This window comes from Marmota flaviventris, chromosome 9 (genome assembly GCF_047511675.1).
Source record: "Marmota flaviventris isolate mMarFla1 chromosome 9, mMarFla1.hap1, whole genome shotgun sequence".
NCBI lineage: Eukaryota > Metazoa > Chordata > Mammalia > Rodentia > Sciuridae > Marmota > Marmota flaviventris.
Genome location: NC_092506.1, coordinates 62926410 through 62932409, shown reverse-complemented (window position 1 = coordinate 62932409; position 6000 = coordinate 62926410).

The following is a 6000-nucleotide window of genomic DNA, read 5'->3' as shown; positions in this document are numbered from 1 at the left end:
CAGCAGCTAGAACATGACACAGGGCCTAGGCTCAGCAACAACCCCCCCCCCCACCCACCCCATCACTCTTGAATGTTCAGCAAATGGAATCTTCAGCAAATGATACACAGAAATAAGGGCTAGAAGCATAACCCAGAGAGTGCTTGCCTCACTTGCATGAGGCCCTGGGTTTGATTCCCAGCACCACAAAAAGAAAAAAGAAAAAGAAAAAAAAAAGAGATGATTTTAGAATTTGTCATAGCAACAGAGATAGTAGGTGTTCAACAGCAGTGACTCTTAGGTGAGGGTTGGGGTAAGGGGTGGTATCCCTATCGTGGTGATGGTGGCATGCCAGATTGTTCCTGAGGCAAGGATAGGGTTGTGATGCCTGCTACCTGCTGCCTGGGCCTTCCTAGATTATTGCCCCATTGCATATCTGACTCTCCAGGCTTTCTGTCAACTCTATATCCTTTTAGTAAATTCTTTCTCTACATCCCTCATCCCCATACTGGGGATTGAACCCAGAGCCTTGAACATGCTAGGCAGGAGCTCTGCCATTGAGCTACACCCTCAGCCCCCACTTTTTTCTTAAATCATTCACAGTTTCTTCATTTGCATTGCAGTACTCTGACCAAGATATTGGCTTGTTGTTTTTGAAGTGTCATCTGAAAATGCTTGTTAGGATGCTTTGTAGATTATAAAATGACACAAGAAGCTTGGGCCAACAGTCTAGAGCAAAAGTCCAAATAGCATGTGTTGCTCTTTTTTTCAGCCCCACTTGTACCACAGGCCACCAGAAGTAGGACTCACAGACTCGCTTTAGTGCAGGATGCCAACTAGAACAAATGGCAGTGCAGTCACATGTACCAGTGATTCCTCCAGCTGCTTTCAGTCTGCTACCCTTGCCATACTTTCTGAGAATTGCATTGCTGCCAGAATTCCCTGCCATCCTTCCCACAGTGCCTCTACCCAAATAGCTCTCCGTGGTTCCATACCACCACTAACCCTTCATCACTTCTCCTCCACATCACTGCAAATCTTCTCTCTTCCCTGCAGCTGGTGGCTCTAGCTTCTCTCTCCCAAATTGACAGAATCTGATGTGAATCAAGGCAATCAGTCTAGTTCCAGGTGGAACGGGCTTTTTCTCTTTGCAGGACCAAGAACCCTTCTGGCCAGCCCAGGCATTGCTGGTTACATTCTGAGACCTCACACATCTATGAAGAAAAGGGGTCAGACCACACCATGTGCCACTTCTCCTTCACTCCCCTTATCTCTTCAGGTAGCCTCTTCTTCCTGAGGTCTTCCTCCCTTAGGAGTTTTTCCCCTCGAGAGTTCACCCCTTCCTTTTGGGTTTAAAGATGCTTGCTACACTCAGTGATAGAGCACTTGTCTAACACATGTGAGGCACTGGGTTAATTCTCAGCACCACATAAAAGTAAATAAAATAAAGGCCCGTCAACAACTAAAAAAAAAAATGCTTCCTACATTCTTACTATCCAGACATCTACAGTTCTTTCCCTTTTGTTTCAGAGGAAGAATTTGTCCTTTTATGAAAAATGAATCCCTCTAACCATGATTCTCACATCATTTTCCCAGCCTCCTCCAGACCCTTTCCTAATGCTGTATGAATACAAATAAGACTTGGTCTCTGCCTCCTCAAAATCACAGCCTAATAGAGAGGCAAAAATATAAGTAACTATAGCAGACTTTCAAGGGCTATAACAGATGTATACGAGATGTTACAGAAGCTGAGAGCAAAGGTGGGGGTATGGGGGAAGGTTTCACAGAGGAGGGGAGATTCAAGTTGTTTTGAAGGAAAAAGAGGTATTCACCAGGTAGAGACAGAGAAAAGTATTTCAGGTGGAAAGAAAACAAGAAGTAAGATACAAATGTATAAAAAAAAAGTTTGGGGTCTATATGGGACTGATTAAGGAATTCAATGTGCTAGAACATTGGGTTGGATTATGAAGCTAGAAAATGGGAGAAAATTTATTGAGCAATTACTATGTGACAGGTATCATACTAAGCAATAATATACCTATGATTTAAGCCCATAAAGTGAGTGTGTGGATATGTGTGTCTGTATATATGTTATACACACACACACACACACACACACACACACACACATATACATACCAGGGTTTGAACCCAGGGGTGCTTAACCACTGAGCCACATCCCCAGCCCTTTTATGTATTTTATTTAGAGACAGGTCTCACTGAGTTACTTAGGGCCTCACTAAGTTGCTGAAGCTGACTTTGAACCCATGATCCTCCTGCCTCAGCCTCCTGAACTGCTGGGATTACAGGCATGCACCATCGTGCCCGGCAAGGTGGGTTTAATATTAACTCGATTTTACTGAGTTGGGACCTTGGGAAACAGTGAAAGATTCAGTATATGGACCAAGGGAGTATTATCTATATTTTATCAGGTTAATTGTTCATCCTATAATCATCAGTGAGAAATAAAAATCATCAAACTTCATCCCACCTCATAGAGTCAAGATATCATTGGAGAAAGTATGATGTAGCTAACATTCATTCATTCAACAAATATCTTTTGAGCACCTATGAAATGACAGGATTATAGCTGCTGAGAATTCAGCAGCAAACAAGGAAGGCAAAGTATGGATGCTGAACCAGTTTGGGTGGGGTCCACTTTACACATGGTATTTGGAACATTCCCAATGATGTGGAATGATTGGATATTATCCCCTTAGTCATGCCATTAATGAATTTCAAAATACAGTGCATAGAAACAAAATTCTATTTAACCAACAAGCACAGTGATGGTACAAAATAGTTCTTTTATGTCTCTGAATTTCCTATTCAGATACTATAAATCCACTTAGAATTGCAGCTGGTCTCACTTTCTCTGCATCTCCTTCCCATCCCATCAGTCTTTCTCTCAGAGTGTTCTTCCTCTACACTCTGGCCAATGATTCCAAGCAACCAATTACCTCTTCAATTTAGTTGTTCTTTTTTTTAAAAAAAAAATGATTAGTAAAAACTCTATATATGTATGATGTATAGTTGTTCTTTTAGCAGAGTAGAGAGAGGTGACTTTAAGAAGTCCTTTAGCAGCTGCATGTGGTGGCATATGCCTATAATCCCAGCTACTCTGGAGGCTGAGTCAGAAGGACGATTGCAAGTTCAGGCCAACCTAGGTGAGAACCTGTCTCAAAGTCAAATTAAAAGGCCAGGCATGGTAGTGCCTACCTGTAATTCCAGCACTCAGAAGGCTGAGGCAGTACGATCAAAAGTTCAAGGCCAGCCTCAGCAACTTAGTGAGACTCTGTCTCAAAATAAAAAAATAAAAAGGGCTGGGGATGTGGCTCAGTGGTTAAGCCCCCTGACTTTAGTCCCTGATACCTAAAAATAAATAAATGAATAAATAATATTAATAATAAAATAAAAAGTACTGGGGATGTAGCTCAGTAGTAAAGTGCCCCCGGGTTCAATCCCCAATACAGAGGGGGGAAAATAAGTTCTTTAAGATTCATGATATAGAGAATAAAGGGGGAAGTGGACAACCAGCTCTCCCCAACTGCATTTCAGAGTGAAACATCTAAAAGACAAAGCTCTGTCTGCTCGTATTGATCACCTTTTTCTGGTGTAAATCACATGTCCTATTCTAAGTCTGTCTCTTTTCCCAATGTCACCAAGAAATCCTTTGCCCAGACCAAGTCCCCAAGCAAAAAGTGAATCATGGTCCTACTTCCAGAAAAGAGAGTCATAGAAACTCCATTTTGTCATTAATAAATGGGTAGATAATTTTATGGAGCAGAATGAAGAATTTGCCTCAGAAGAAAACATCAGGGGAGCTACAAAAGAGCCTCTCAGAGCTTGACCTTCTCTAATTTGGAAAGAAACAGATACAAGATGAGTTCCAATGAAGGCTGAGAATAGCATAATCTCCCATGTTCCTTTGCTCTGAAGGGAGACAGGATTCTATATCAATTTACCAGTAATCAGTGAGGAATCTGGCTGATTCTGTTCTAGAATGGTCATTGTCCCACAGTTCTTTGTTTACCAGGCTCTGAGCTCCTCTATCCCATCCTTAGGAACAGATGTCCCAAGTCTGTGATGTCACCTAGTGACCACTAGGGGGCAAACAGAGACTACACAGCCTCTTCCACCCAGTTTCCATGGAGCCAAACAGAATGACTGGAATCAGCTTTAGAAATATTCTGAGGCTTCTGACCAAACCTCTTTGTTTACAGAGATGGATGGGGGGAAGCAACTAAGGTTTAAATAGGGGAAATAATTTGTCAAATCTATATAGTGAGTTATAGGAACTAGAAACCAAGTCTTCTGACTACTCCAATTCTATACATGTTCCAACACACTAAGCTTTCTCCTGTCTCATGTTTAATTCTAGGATACACTGAGTTTTTTTGAGGGGGAGGATGGGGCAGGACATACTGGGAATATGTCTACCACTGAGCTATATCCCCAGCCCTTTTATTTTTTATTTTTTTTGAGACAGGGTCTTACTAAGTTGTATAGGTCCTCGCTAAGTTCCTGAGGCTGGTCTGGAACTTGCGATCCTCCTGCCTCAGCCTTCCAAGTCTCTGTGATTACATGCTTGACTATACTGGTTTTTAATATATTTTCTATGAAAGGACTTGTCTACCGAATTTGATTTTAAGAACATGGGATCAACACTGTACATCTTCCCTCCAGCACCTGTTACATTGCTCTTTGGGAAGCCTGTGCTCAATACAAGATGGAAGATTTCAACAAACACTGTGAAATTTCTATGTGACAGGTTCAGCAATGGTTCCTGAACACACAGATTTAAAAATATACCATCCCTGCACTCAAAAAGCTCAATTACTAAGAAGGAATACAGATGTGAGTTCAGGAGAGGAGAGGTGAATAGTGGTATAAACAATATAGAAGCACAGAAAAGGAAGTGACCAACTACTGAATATATATAGAATTGGGTCAATGAGAACTCATCAAAAAAGGGGAAAGGGAATTTAAACAGAAGTAGCAGCAGAGGAAGCCAACACAGAGACATGAAAATATGGTGTATCGGGCGAAAATGGCTGGCTCTGAGCAGCCAGAGAATACTATGTGTAAAAAACTGCTCCGGGGGTGGAGGAGGAGTAAATAAGACTACAAAACAAGTTTGCAATCAACTGTAAAGTTGTTGTTCATTCTTCATTCATCATTCAATAGGCGTTAAGTACTCCCGTGTGCAAACAGCACTGTTGTTGAGAATGATAGTGGGGAATGATAATAAAAAAGTGAGGATAGTAATAATAATGAGGAAAATACTATGGTCTTGAATCTGGGATTTACGCCTCATATGAGTCATATAACACAAATCAGTGTTCTACCTTCCATTTATTTTAATTCACTTTTCCTGCTGCATTGCTTCCACATATATGATGAATGTTCCTAAAATCCACTGAACTTTCCATGAAAAGTGTGGCAAGCCCAGCCTCACAAAGTGACACAGTACAAAGAGGTCAAGGATTCTCTGTGTGTCCAGAGAGACTGGAGTTATGACAGGAAGCAGAGTGGCTAGGATGGGCAGACTAACCTGATTTCTCAGGACAATGAAGATTGTGCTGAAACTTGGTTGCATTAGTCCAGCTGCAGACCTAGGAGGTAAGGCTGGCTATTGAGAAATGCAAGCATTTGGGGTTTTGTTTGTTTGGGTTTTTGTATTATTGTGGTGCTGGGAATCAAACCCAAAGCCTGGTACATGCTAGGCAAATGCTCTACCACTGAGTTGCATCCCCAGCCCATGAGATGCACGCATGTTGAACTGGGAGGAGATAAAAGGAGAGAGGGATGAGTGATCCAATTCTGAGCTTTATCTTTTGTTTAATTTAATTTTTCATTTATTAGTTATTTTTTCAAGTACTGGGAATTGAACCTCACACATGTAAGGGAACTCCTCTACCACAGAGTTACACCACCCATCCTTTTTTTAAATATTTATTTTTTAGTTGTAGTTGGACATAATACCTCCATTTTATTTATTTATTTTTATGTTGTGTTGAG